At 33.5% G+C, this 15,545-nt stretch overlaps 1 protein-coding gene across 3 annotated transcripts in view; it reads right to left on the bottom strand.

Moving 5' to 3' along the window:
• The window catches only part of CADM2 (cell adhesion molecule 2), a 1,064,920-nt gene that overhangs the window by 1,035,770 nt on the left and 13,605 nt on the right, over positions 1-15,545 (bottom strand). The window lies entirely within an intron of this gene.

Here is a 15,545-nt window from a genome sequence, read left to right as displayed (position 1 = left end):
TTTTTTTTTTTTTTTTTTTTTTTTTTTGAGATGGAGTCTCACTCTGTCACCCAGGCTGGAGTGCAGTGGCAGGATCTCAGCTCACTGCAACTTCCACCTCCTGGGTTCAAGTGATTCTCCTGCCTCAGCCTCCTGAGTAGCTGGGATTGCAGGTGAATGCCACCACATCCAGCTAATTTTTGTATTTTTAGTAGAGACAGGGTTTCACCATGCTGGTCAGGCTGATTTCAAACTCCTGACCTTGTGATCCGCCCGCCTTGGGCTCCCAAAGTGCTGGGATTACAGGCGTGAACCACCACACCGGGCCCTCAAAACACATTTTCTAAATTAATAAATTTTTAAAATAAAAAATGTTAGTGGTACAACAAGTTAGGCACATTACAGCTCAGGGCAGCAGAAGGAGAATTTAGCTGTATCTTTTATTTAAGTGAAGAGACAGTTTATAGGTAATACAGGATTTCAAGATTGCATTTAAGAAAATATGGAAGAGGCTTGCTGAGTTGAAGACAGGATCAACAAAATGTTTAGAGCATACTAACATGCTGAATAATAGGAACCAGATGATCAAACTAATTCAAATAAATGTAAGTTTTACAAAAAACAATAGGTCAATGAATAGGATGAAAGATAAAAGAAAAAATAAAGTAGTTGGCCAATGAGGGTTTCAAACCCAAGGAGGTCAAGACAAGCTGTATAATAAGTATAATGATATTGTGTGATTCTAAGAATGTACTCAAAGTAAAAGGAGAGCTAAAGCTATTGAGAGTCCAATTTATTGATGACAACAGATATTTACAGAAATTTTACTACTGCTAGGTTTCATGGATGGAACAATACGTCAAACAGCTAAGAAACCTGCTACTCAATGGGCCTATAAAGACAGAAGCATTTCAAAACTAGAAAGTTACAAAAACAGCACAGGTTAGCATTGGCTAGAACTTGGTCTAAGGCCAAAGTCACAGAAGATATTGTAAAGGAAAAGGAAACAGAAGTAGGAAAAATGTGCACCATGGAAGCTAGTGCCAACGCAAAAGGATCCTAAGATCTGGTGTCTAACAAAAATGTCCTTTAGGGGAAGGAAATGCTCCTCTCTCTCTGTTTCCCAGACACTCCAAAACAGGCAGGGTGAACATGAAAAAGCAGCATGCAATCTGGCTCTGGCTGGATGGTGGTCAAAAAGTGGATGGGGAGTGAGAGTGCTACTAAAGCAAGTCAGGTGTTCTCATTTTGTTTTGTTTTGTTTTCTACACATCTGTGGCCACAGGTCCAAATCAGGACCTTCCCTAGAGGTAATTCTCATCCTTCCACCCCCATATATAAGGGCTGTGTTCAGTGAGTTTACGACAGCATACGCACCCCTGCAGGGGGAGAACTGGGATCATTTATCCTTATCAGTTCCACCAATTAGGAAAACAGATGTATCCCAGAACAGTTGTGGTACATTAGTAGATGACAAGGCATTGCATGTTCTGAAAAGTTGAGGAGGCAGCTGGGCTAGGCATAAACAAATATGAGTTGCTGACTGCTTGGAAAGTTCTACATACACCATGGCTTTTAATAAACACACATTAATAATCACAGTTATTACTACTGTGGTTGCAGAATCAACACAATTGGGCCAGATTAGCTAGTTTTAATTCAGTTCGCTCCACTGACTAAAGGCCTATCAAATTTGAGTAGATCATATAGCTGCAGAATAGGAATAAAACGAAAAACTAAATTCCAGAAGGTCTATCTGCTGGGCAAGATATCCACGTTACTAACAAGAAGAAGACTATGTTGAAGTATACTGAGAGCCCCATAGAAAAGGAATTCAGGGTGTCAGAGAAAATTTTTGGAAGAGAACTGGAGATGAACTCTAGTTCGTCACAGCTAGTAAGAAAAATCCTTTATACTCAGCAATTTGTCTTGCATTGCGCAACAAAAGGGAGACTAGTAGTTGAAAATGGCATTTGGCTGAAAGAGTTCCTTGTGTAGTCTCTCTCAACTTCTTGGAAAATACTAACAGAAGACACCACCAAAAAGAGGGCATCCGGTGAGTCAGCCAGGCTACAGATCCACATACCCATGGCTACAATGTGGGAAGATTGCTCTGCTCCCTAACACATTCCATTGAACTGGACTGCAAATGCAGTTAGTGTTCAAACTAATTTCTTAAAGTGGCTATCCTTCTTAAAGCGCGCAGGAAGTTTTTTATCTTTCTCCCAGTGTCTGCTCTTTAACTTAAAAATGCAAGGTCCATTTTTAACAGTCAGGAGCAAGCTACTACTCCTTAGATGTACTCATTGCAATGCATTCTTTTTATATTCATTTGACAATTGCATTCCCCATAATAGTAGGGGGAGATGGAGTGAGGCAACTGCTCTCCATTCAGGAAGACATAACCCCCATAAATTAATCTCTGGGCAGGTACACAAAACTTTCAATCACTAAATTAATCACAAGAGGACAACTAAAGAAATTCTAATTATTCAAGAAGTCGAGTCACAAATGCCTGAATATATTTAATGTCTTGCAGAAAAACATTAATATCAAGTAAAAAAAGTTAAAACCAAATTCACTTAAAATGCAGTAACTATTGTTGCTTGGTAAGTTATTTATTAGCCTTTATTTCAATCTAGTGCTTTCCTAAGTATCCATGTTAAATGTCTTAATGACTTTTTACTTAGTGTTGCCTTCTCTGAAATTAGGCAATGGTAGTTGTCTGATGAATTTCATTCAGAGGCTTTCAGAAATGCTTACTCAGCAGCAACTGGCTATGGCAAAGGAGAGCTGTATTCCCACTAATGGGGTCAGCTAAGCCATGGGCCACTTTGAAAATATGAAATCATAGTCTGAATTTAAAGTGGTCAATATGAACAAGATCTTTTCTTCGGTTAGATTAGAATCTTTTAATTGCATTGAAGGTACTTCACTTACTGATGCATTAACTGAAGTACATTCAATTTAGACCCACTAGCAATTATCAGGTCAGCAATTCTGCTAAAATAACTGCTTTTATTAAAGAGCAAAAAATATTACAGAAAAGCTCGCTTTTAGTAACTTTGTAGATCATTTCCTATACATCTGGAATAGTGAAGAACATTTCAAAATATTTTAAACGGAGTACGTGTAATCGTTTAGCATCAAAGAAGCAAACATCAATGAACGTGCGTTTTTCTTGTTCTCTCATCTTAATTATTATTAATGAGCCATGATTAAATATTAATCTCTAGAGTGATTCAAATCTCTCTGACAAAGTACAAACCAAAATTTTGTATATTACCTCTATTAGCTTAACCTAATAAAAGTTTATTTTAAAAAAATCCTTGTGATATTACCTGAATATTAACATAACTAAAAGTGATATTCATTAAAACTTTGTTATATTACTTAGCTTTGATGAACCACATTTTGATTCAGAATTCATAAGTCTGATTGGAATTAAAATATCTGCTGTCCAGAGTGCCTATAACTTTTTGAATAATAACTTCAAATACTGAATTTATATAATATAGTTCATAAGGTTATAAAAGAATATTGTTGGCAATATATTAAAATATAGAACTGTATGCATATACATAGCCCTGTAAAAATTCACAGCTTGGGCTTCACTTAAGTACCAGGGTCGTATAATTATATCAAAGCTAATTATATTTAGAACAATAACTCTTGAGCCAAAAACATGAACCCACATACCAAACATTAATTTGAATCTCTTTCCTTTGGTTTCATCTTTTCTTTTACTGGCTTCTATAGAAAACTGGATTCACAATCTTATTATCTACTACATTTCAGTATTAGAAATACTATCTCATAAAGCTCTGGGGAGGTAATATGGCTTATTTTCAAGGTTACTTGGAGTTACACTTGAAATCATTAGGACACTCCTTTACCCATTAATGTTTGGCATTTGTAAAGGCTTAAAGTGATACAAAGATGTGTGTGCTTTTGAAAATGCTTCAAGTTGAATGGAAATAGAACTCTCAGAGAGTGGGTGGAGTAGCTAGCAGTAAGTCGCCAGCTTGGGGGGTCAGAAAGAGAATGTCTTCTGCATCAAGCTAAATAGTTTGTTCTTTAATTAGTATTGAAAAGAGTGATCCTGTAGAGAGTTTTTCATAATAGGGAAAAGTAACCTGACCCTTTTTTTTTTTTCTTTTTTTAAGGAATATAAAGCTGGAGACTGTGGAGGGTGAGAGGCAGTGGGGACTAGCTGTTGAAAGAGAGAATGTATCAGGAGTAAAGATGAAAGACCTCAATGATTCAAACAAGGTTGTGGCAATGGAGGTGAAACAAAGGCCACATAGTGATTGTGAATTAAGTTAGCATGGGAGGTAAGGGAGATGGAGGGGTTAAGGACAGCCTCAAGTGGTTTTTTTAGCTTAATGTTGAGGTGGCTATGAGGGCATTAACTGAGCTGGGGAATTGCAAAGATGCAGAAGGCCTGGAGAGAGGCAGCTGACTGGAAAAGATAATGAGTTCAGTCTTTGGACATGTTACACTTTTGTGTGCCTACACATCTTTTGGTGAAGAAATACGGGAGGCAGTTCAAAATAAGGGGCTGCAACATGAGAAACAGCTCAGGCCTAGATATCTAGATGCATTATATTAATTAGCACCAACCCTCTTGCTCTTGTTTGTGCCTAAAATAAGAGTATTTATACATGTGTATATATTCACATATATGTATGTTAAGTGGAGTTTTAACACATTTATTTTTAACCTGCATTCTTAACATCAAATTATAAAAGTAATTCAAGAAAGTGACTGTAAAAGGCAAGCATAATGCACAATTAGGTGCGAGATGGAAAAGCTCAAAAAGATTTGCAGAACTCTGTGATCTAGTGTAGCAGATACCAGATGAGAGGTTGCTTGAGATATTGGGAAAAGTTAAATTATTTTTAGCATTTTCTTCAAGAGAAGACATAATATATTATACAAAGGTTTCTATTTAAGTGATAAAAATTTTTCTAGTTGCCTGTAAATCTTATATGTGTCACAAATCATTTCTCCAAGATGCTGAATACCTTACTTTGTTCTTGGGTCAAAGGTTAACTAATGTAACGCTTACATTCCTAAGTAGAAAAATTGATAAAACCTACATTGTTTTAATATGTCTGAGTGAGTTGATTTCTCAGGTTCTAACATCGGGAGCCTACCATGTATTAGACTTTAGCCTAGGCATGGGAGACAAAGATTTCTGCAATAGAGGAACTCACTGTTTCCATCTCCTGAGAATATGTGATTTAGCCTGTTCTCAGGAAAAAAAAAATATATATATATATATATGTGTGTGTGTATGTGTGTGTGTGTGTGTGTGTGTGTGTGTGTGTGTGTATTTTATTAATTCCTTTTTGAAAGACCCTTCAAAACAAATACAAGCAAAATAAGTTCTTAATGTTGCGTTAGTAGCAGGTGGTGGTGAATCACAACGAATAAACCATTTGTGAAAATAGAAAGCCTCAAAGAGATTTAAAATACTCGGCATCTTTATTATAAAATAATTTCTTGAAGTTGATAATTTGTCCCTATGCTTGCTGGATGTTTTGATATTCAGATAACATATTTTTCCAGTTTATCATCATGCAGCTAAATATATTATTTAAAGCCCCACTTATGTTGCATATTGAAATTTTAAGAATGAAAAATAAAAATTGTAATGCAATGCAAAGGCTAATGTTTGACAGAAAACTCTCTGGCTGCCATGTCTGCGTTGACAAGGTAAAAGGGAAAATAATATGGATTAAATGCCTTTACATCCCAGCAGGTGTCTAGTCATCAATAATATTCACTGAAGGCCATTGTGTGTAGAGCACTTCTCTTCCTTTCCTAATTCCTCGCTTGGCTCCAGGCAGAAATAAAGGGAGGCAGACAATGATTTCTGACACCTCTAAGAACTTTGAACAGAAAAAAGCTTTCCCTGCAATATGCAGGTATTATTTCATTAGCACTCTCTTAAAAGATACCCATGGGATTTATCATAAAATTAATTTATCAAAATTTGGCTTTGGAATTCTAGGCATAATAGTCAAATTCCAACCTACTATACAGGCATAATAAAATCCATACTTTCAATGAAAAAGAAAAAAAAAGATATAGACAAGAAATCTCCAGGAGAAGAAAACAAACTGATTTTACTGGGATTTATTTTTAGCATAGCACTTAGAGATTAGAAGCTGTGATGCCCAAAATATTTGATGGAAAAATAAAAGCTGACAAAAAAATAGTTTATATCTATTTTTAATTATCTTTCAGTTAGAGTACAAAAATGATATATTCTAAAATAAAAGATCAAGTCTTTACTATTCAAATAGGATATACGAAAATATAACTATGCCATTTTAAATAGGGTGCCATGAATGACCTGTGTAACTAAAGTTACAACATTTAAAAATATATATTCTTGGCCCCGTGCAGTAGCTCACAGTAAGTTTGTAATGCCAGCACTTTGGGAAGCCAAGGCAGCCAGATCACGTGATCAGGAGGTCCAGACCATCCTAACTAACAGGCTGAAACTCACCTCTACTTAAAATACAAAAAAATAGCCGGGCGTGGTGACGCACATCTATAGTCCCAGCCACATGGGAGGCTGGGGCAGAAGAGTTGCTTGAATCCGGGAGGTGGAGGTTGCAGTGAGCTGAGATTGCGCCACTGAACTCCAGCCTGGGTGACAGAGCGAGACTCTGTTTCAAAAATACGCAAAATTGGAATCTAAAATTTTACATCTACATCTAGAAACACAAATGAATATTTAATTTACTAAAAACAAACTTGACTATATACATATTCTATCAAATTGAAAAGATGAATCCTGAAAAAAAATATATATATATGTATATATGTGTGTGTGTATATATATATATATATATATATATGTGTGTGTGTATATATATATATATATATAGTTTCTTTGTAGTTTTCAATCTATATGTCAAGACACTATATTTCCATTTCACATTTTAGTGCTTGATACACTTTTCATGCTAAGTAATCTATTTTCAGCAAAGTAATTTTGTCTTGTCTGTTATTAGTTTCACATCTCTAGACTAGTACTGTTTATAAAATTCCAGCTCAAATTTTAAAGAAAATTTTGTGTGTATATTAACAATAAAAACCTAAAAATTCAATTAGTTTACCTCCTTGGTAGAAATACTGATCTTAGATTTTTAGACATATATCCAGATATTTAGTTCATCTTGGTATAGACTATCTGCATAAATCATAAAAAATTTTTACCTGTTTAAAATGCTACTTTTAATTTACAGGCTTATATTTATTTTGAACTACTAAACACTGGAGTCCATTTTATGTCAACATCTAGAAACACAAAGGAATATTTAATTTACTAGAAAAAAACTTGACTGTATACAAATTCTATCACCTTGAAAAGATTAATCCAAAAAGAATTATTTTCTCAATAAAAAAGTGTCCTTCTAATGTGACATCGGAAGGACAAACAAATCCACCCTATTCAAAAGTCATGTGAGGGAAAAGATGTCAAATCTTGGTATTTCAAATGTATGCATAGCTTCTTAACTCGAAGAACGAGGTTGGCAATTTTAAATTTTGATTAGATTATTTAAAAAACACAGTTTAAAAGTTGTTAATTTTCTGTGGACCTCACTTAAAACGAATGTGAAGACAATATAAGCAGGGTTTCTCTTGCTGTCTAAAATAATGTCTTTCACTAAAATGTAATTATATTTGAAAGCAGAAAAGCAACAGAATATAATCACCCCATAGGCTTTGGCAACAGTTTCTACTTGTGTGGCACAATTTTTGGCTATGATGTTGATATTTGATTTCATTTAGTTTCTGAAATCCATTTATACCAAAATAAGATGACTCTTTCCAGGAATATATTTAATACTTCCAAAGAGAAAGACTCTTTGTAGTATATTCTGATTTAAAGAAGAAACACAGAGGGAGGGAAGGAGAAAGAAAGAAAAGAGGAGAGGGACTGAGGGGCAGGAGGGGGAAATGAAAGAAAGATGAGGAAGGAGAAAGTAGAAGCTGTTTACACTCAAATACAGAAGTGTTCTTCAGGTTTTCTTTACAGCTGTAGGGGAACCAAAATTCGAGTAATGTAGCTTTACCATAAATTCCTTTTAAAGATTTTATGGTCACTCTTCTCTCAATGCTTACGTATAGATTTATAAACAGTAATATACAATTTTAGATTCCTCTGTTTTCTGTCTTCTATGCCCCTCCTTTCTTTGGCACCCTAGATCAAACAAGCTTAGACTTTAAAATGAAAGACTATGTCATATCCTTTAAAAATGTTCTGTAATTATTAACAGGATTTTCTAATCTTTCTCATTAGATTACCTTTTTTTAAAAATTCCTATATTACTCATCAAGCATATTTTACAAAATACTACTGCACATTGTGCATCCAAAATTCTGAGAATCTAATATAAATTTTGTATCTAATGAACTTTTATTTCATCTCACAATATCTCTATAATTTATTGAGTTCTATAGTTTTTAGACACGATACAAGATATTTTACTATGTTAACTTATTAACCCTCACCATATCCTTTAAACTAGATATCACAATGTTCATTTCTGAGGTGAAATACCTTAAACTCAGAGAGGTAACATCACTTATTTGAAGATACACAGCAAGGGAAGAACACAGGTCATGCCTGTTAGATTTCAAAACCACAGCATCTTAGCTCTCTCTGTACCAGTAACCTGTGGTTATGTTCCTCCAAGTGCAGATAACAGTACAACAAAAATGCTAGGTCTTATTATTATTATCTTGTCAGGAATTCAAAAAATGAATAAGATAGAATCTGAAACTGGAAGACAACCTCACCACATTTTGAAAAGCAATCTTTCCAAAATGTGACTAAATAGTTTGAGAACATGCACATGTTCAAAAACTCTTTCATCTGTTAATATTTTGCTGTTCATAATAAATTACTCTGAAGCCCATTAATAGGGTAAGTGAGGTGATCATCACCCTGAATTGCATTTTTTAATTCTGTTCTGTTCATGGCAATTGTAAAATCCACAGACTTAGCAATGGGCGGGAAAAAAAAGAATGTTCTCTGCAGCTGCAGCTGACTTTCTGGCAGACTCGAAAGCAACTGTGTTGGCAGCTAAGCCAGGCATCTGGGGCTGTCGGTGAATTAGTCTGAGGACTGACCTTCTAGAACGCCTATAAACACGACGCATTTGCCTGGCTCCATAATGAAGAGAATTTAACTCTTTGTATGACTATGATCAGGGTTATTATGAAATCCATTCTAAATTAATCAATAAAACCTTTAATGACATACTTACAAAGTAAATAATAGGTTTTTGGCTTTCTTAACAAAATTCTATTTAATAAAAGTGAAATTTGGGATTAGTTACATGTGCAAACTGGTTTCAAGATTTGAATCTCGTGATGTGAAGTCCTTCAGTTCTATTACTTTATCTTGAAGACAGCACACTTTTAATTATTCCAAGCAAGATGAAAAATTCAATCTATTTTTTTAGACACCAAAAATCATTTCACCACTCTTGATTTTAGAGCCTAGGAATCCTGCCTGGAAATTATTTCTTAATAAAAATCTAAAGTATTCTTGGAGTAGTTGAAGAACATTATCTTTCTTTGAGTCTTTATGAATTAAAAAAAAAAAACAGTTGTTTATAGCACTGAGTGTAAAATCATCTTCATTTATTGAAATTTATTCCTGGAATCATCTATTTCTCTCCCCCTTAATGATAATAACTTTTAATAATTTAAGATTTTTCTTAGAACTGTTGAAGAAAATTGAATATTTCTTCAAAGATACCTCTTCTAGTTACTCGTGGCTCTATTTACAAAGAATACTGTGAAAAGACAGAAATGCAATGAAGTATGTACACAGGCACACACATTTTTTAAACAAATGGAATCATGTAACCATAAGATTTATTGATTTATATACTTAGATATCAATAAGTATGCCAATATATAAATACATATATTAATAAATATACACACATATACTTTTCCTCGCTTCTACAAGCAGCAAACAAATATATTTTTAAAGCACATGAAATAATCCTGCATCAGTAGAATTTTACATATACGACTAGTGATATATTTCATGATTTTATAACACTTTTGTCGGATTAAAACTTTTTCATCTAACGACAAAGACATAATCATATTCTAACCTTTGCAAAGCATATCCATTTACTTAATTTTAGCTGCTGAATTGGAGTCAGTCTTCAAGTTGAAAAGAGACCTCAGAGATGATCCAAGCCTAACACCCTCTGATAAACTGACCTCTAGAGAGATGAGCTGTTTCCCCAGGTGAGGGGAAGAGCCAATGGCACAGCCATAATTAGAACTTTAATTCTTGATGCCCTATGTTTTGTACTTTCCATTTACACAATGCTTCCTTTGAAATAAGATTTAAATAGGGTTGAAATGAGTTCATGTTTAAATCTAAAGTGCCACAGAACTTATTTGAAACTTACATTCAATTTTGCTAAAACATATTTCTTATGTAGAATTTCCCCTATGGCCTATTATGATCTTTGGTTTTATTTTTTCCATATAATTCAGCTATAATCCCATGAATTTGAATTTCTGATATAAAGAACACACACACACACACACACACACACACACACACACACACACACTAAACTCCTCGCAATATTAAGCAATAAAACAGTAAATACATTTAGACTTAGAAAAGTCTTCTTATGGCATTTCAGCAGGTAAATTCCTCTGCTCTATTTTCTCTTTTATTGTTTTAAATGAACAGTAGTATCCTGCTTTAAGTCTTATGCCATAAACACATAAACACAATTACAAATGTTTTTCAAGTAATAAATGATATATTATCAAATATGGAAAATGATGTGTCTGAGAAAGGACTTTACTTAATAGTTACTAATATTAAGTAGGTACATTTTCAATACAGGTGTTAATTTGGTTTCTGTTCACTATAGGAAGCTACTGAAAAGGTAAAGAATCTTATTTTTAAAATAACACATGATAATTATATTTATTAATGCAACAAAAATGTATTGAACAACTGTGCACCAGACAATATTTTGGAAGAGGAATATTGAAACAGTAAAAGATAACTCTGCATTCACTGAGCTTATCAACCAGTAGAGAAAAGTCAGAAAATATGCACAAGTTAACAAGAAAACAATATGCATTTCCTCATAATGACACTAATATCTTAAATAATATCAAGTAAAGTACTTTAGAATATTAGCACATTTATATTAATTTCTTAATGTTTAGATGAACAAATACACCTTTATCTTTTCTAAATATTTGCCATGAATCTCTAATTTACTCTGTATATTTTGCATGTGTAAGTGAAAGGAAAAGACAAACTTTTTGCAGATGCCTTTATTCTCCTTCAAAAGTCTTTATTTTTAAACTTTTGCATAAGGAATATGGCTCCTCCAAACGTCTAGTTTTCCCCAAATTTAAAGATCTTAGCTTAAAGCAAGCAATGTTCTCTTTGAAATACCTACTGATTGACACATTGGGAATTAAATGTAGATGCTGCTTTTGGAAGTGTTTTTTTGTTGATGTCAATATTGCATGAAAATAAATCAAGGATGAAACCATTGCTCTCTGTTATTAAGAACTATTCTGTTGTGGCATTTTTACAGTTTCATGCCTGAACTTATGTAGCCAATAACAAGATGCTTTTGAAAATCTGACAGTTTTTAACTGCAAATCTTTAATAAGAGGAGCCTCTGGATGCGTCTACAAAACAAAAGCATGCCCTAATTATTGCATCCCATCAACTCCATTCATATTAATGCCAACATAGAAAGAGTAAAGTACTAATTTTAAGAAAAAATATTTCTTTGCACAAAGTCAACCAGTAACTTCCCAGTTTATAAGTTGTATGTGAGAGTACATTAAGTTCACGGTAAAATAGATTTCCCAAAGGTTATTGTTTTATTTTTGGTCCTATGGTGGTTATCACTTAGACCTACCTCTCAATTGTGTTAGGGTTCTTCACTATCAGTGCTCTTCTAAGAAATCAGGTGCTGGACATGCTGCACCAAAGATCATCCTATATTCTTACCTAGTTATATTCAAATCTCTTTCACCGTGCGCAATGATGTCCGTACCCACTGGGTCCATCACACCTTGATTTGCTGACATCTGCTATAACTCTTTATCAATTCTTCTTTGGAGATTCTGTTTTCTTTCAGTATAATAAAGAAATACATACTTTAAGGTGATAAAGATCTATAACCCAGTTCTTTTATGCAGATGCCCCAGTCTAAACTCTTATAATGCTTTTGACTTTCTCTTTGTTTATGGAGGCCAGACATGAGCACAGGGGTCTAGCAGTGCATTCACTTATATTTATTAGTTTAGAAGGTGTTCATCTTGGAGATTATCTCTCTACTTTGTAAGATGACATCCTGTGAAAACATTTTGAAATTTTGTATTGATTCTGTCTTCCACAGGTAAAAGACTTGGAAAATAACAGAAAACACAAAGAGTTTTCTATATATGGTTGACTTTTCTGTTAAGATAAAACTTAAAGTTTTCATGATCTAAGTAGCAGTAAGGAGGATTTATTATATCAGAAATAAAAAATATAAATTATCTTTCCCCAGTCAAAATTAGAGGTATGCAGAATTACGATTCTATGAGGAGGTACTTGGCTAGAGTATTTCATTACTTTATATCCAGATTTTCACTAGAAAATATAAAATATACACTTCAGAAATTGCATTACAAAATCATTAAGAAACATAACTTGCAATTGTTTCTACAGAATAGAGATGATTATTGATGAAAAAATTCCAATCCCTTGTAAGTTTTCTCTTATTTGCCTTCCCAAAATGTAAAGGTATCTGAAAGAAGCTATTATCATTACCAATAAAATATACCACAGAGATACCAGTATCCTAAACATATACAGGGAGTGAAGTAACTTTGTTTATTGCTTACTTATTTTGGTTTAAATAACTGTTTTATTTTGGACTATCATATACCACCAAGATGATGGGAAGGCACAATTATCTGAATAACATCCTGAAACATTAAAAAAATTAACAGACAGCCTAATTGAGGTCACTTTTCTTGAAAGGGAGGTAAATTAGGCAAACAAAATTTCCTTTAAAGAGAAACCTTTCTCTTTTCTTTTTTTTTAACGACTTAATGCAATCTGTAGCATTTCAAATAATGGTTACAAATAAATGTTTTTTCTTGAGATTACTTATTTGCAGGATTTTATACTAAATCATCTTAAACTGTACAAAATATTACTATTTTAACCTCTGACTCTAATAATAAAGATTTGGTAAATAAAAAGCCAAGTACAAGATTTTTTAAAAAACATAGCAAACATCTGAACATATCAGAATGTAATACATTATCTTAAATGTTACAGAAGTGAGGTAAGTAATAAAGTGTGATATATCTTGCTGCTTGGGAAGATGGTTTTTATTTACTGTACAAAAATACTACAGAAAACAAAGAAAATCAATTTAAACTTAGTTGGTTAATAAAAAATACTACTGCTAGGAGATCAAAGCTGTACCTTACTTAATGCACTTATTGGATGAGAGTATTTAATGAAGAGAACAGCACCAAAAAAACACTAAGACACAAAGATGACAGAACAGCACCACCTAGTTCCCTTTATAAAAGTTTCCAAATATGTGTGCATCTCTGACATTGGAAAACTGAATATATTTCAAAATAAATCATTTAATATGAAACTATAGCCATTTCATCGCCTGTAACATAGCATTAATTTGAATTAAAGTTTCTTTTAAAATCAAAAGAAAGTAAAATTAAAGTTAATGGGTAAGGAAAGTTTTTCTAACAGTGCACTGTATTACTGTGTGTAATCCAAATAAGTAAGTCTCTAAGTAGGACTATTATAAATGGTAGTCCACCATTATTATGATTTCCAAAGTATATATAAAAAATTACAAAAGGTTAGCTTATCTACTGAAACATGTACATCATACATTCCAGGGATATCACTAGTGATAAATAGTAATGTTCAAAAATACCATACAATCTGTTAGAAATGTGATACTCCCATCTTGGGGTCATCAAAGTTAAATATTAAAGGAAGTAAAATAATGACACTAAGAATATTTGTAGCTGGTTCCTATGATGTATTTCTCTCCAATGTTTTAAATAATTGTTTATAAAATTCATTTTATTTTTTAAATTCTTAATTGGTATCTCCATCTATTCTTCCGCTTTGCTGACCAGGTGGTTAATATTTCAACCGTATTGAACAGGAAGAAGGGTTTCAGGAACAACACTAAATGACACTTTCAAAAAGCTAAACTATGTTAGTATAGGTTTTAACCAAGCATGATGTATTGTAATATAAGCAAGGGAGGGAGTTTTAATATATATGACACAGTATAAGGAGCATTGTTTCTAGATAGGACACTTTAAAAATGTTTTCCCTGAGGCATCAGTAGCTCTTTAAATGAATGTCGCTGGTAACATCAGAATTGCTCAAGCAGAACTCCAGCTCTAAAAAACTAAATATTGTTGCTTGTTACATAGATCCTTCTCACAGACCTCTTCTCCCCTACATTCCCTCTGCTGACCTGGTCATCTACTGTTCTGGCCCACTGAGCCTTTATGAAATTAAATGAATCATCCTCTCGAACAAATCAGTTAGAATAGAACATGCTTGAATATTTCTTGTTCACTTGTCAGGTTCTTTCAAGTTGTATTAATAATAATAAAAAAAGAAACTGGCATCATACTGAGAACGTTTTCAGGATAAACGACTGGAGGAAATGAGAGCTACTCTTTAACCTTAAATTTAAAAAGCCCAGTAAGGTTTACACCATTGTTGTAAACCAGTGATTTCACATCCTCATTGATATATCCACATTCTGTTGCTGTTGAAAAGATATTACTATAAAAATAAAATTTCTAATATTAATTCAGAAAGGCATTACAGGTTGGGTATAGGGGCTCACCCCTGAAATCCCAACACTTTGGGAGACCCAGGTGGGCGGATTACATGAGGCCAGGAGTTCCAGACCAACATCGCCAACATGGGGAAACTCTGTCTCTACTAAAAATACAAAAATTAGCCAGCGCGGTGGTGCATGCCTATAGTCCCAGCTACATGGGAAGCTGAGGCACGAGAATCACTTGAACCCGGAATGCAGAGGTTGCAGTGAGCCAAGATCACGCCACTGCACTCTAGCCTGGGCGACAGAGAAAGGCTCTACCTCAAAAAAACAATAAACAAACAAACAAACAAAAAATGGAAAGGCATTACATATTTTGTTTTGTTTATTATGTGGCCACTACTAGACTGTAAATTCCATAAGGGTAGAGATTATTTTCATCTTGCTCATTTATATATCCAGCATTTTAAAACTCTGCCTTCAAATAGATATTTGTTGAAAAACGAATCAATGAATGAATAAGTTATGATTAAAAAAACCAAAGGCTATGAAGAATAAAATGACCATAGAAATTTTACAAGTACATTAAATACACAGAAATATACAATCAAACTCAAAATTGAAAAGCCTAATCCAGTCCACATCCTAATAATAAAAATGATCAACAAGAAAAACAGTTTCCTA

The sequence above is a fragment of the Sapajus apella genome, unplaced genomic scaffold (assembly GCF_009761245.1).
Source record: "Sapajus apella isolate SASKATOON/1434 unplaced genomic scaffold, GSC_monkey_1.0 scaffold8, whole genome shotgun sequence".
Taxonomy (NCBI): Eukaryota; Metazoa; Chordata; class Mammalia; order Primates; family Cebidae; genus Sapajus; species Sapajus apella.
This window is presented reverse-complemented; position numbering and strand designations above follow the sequence as displayed.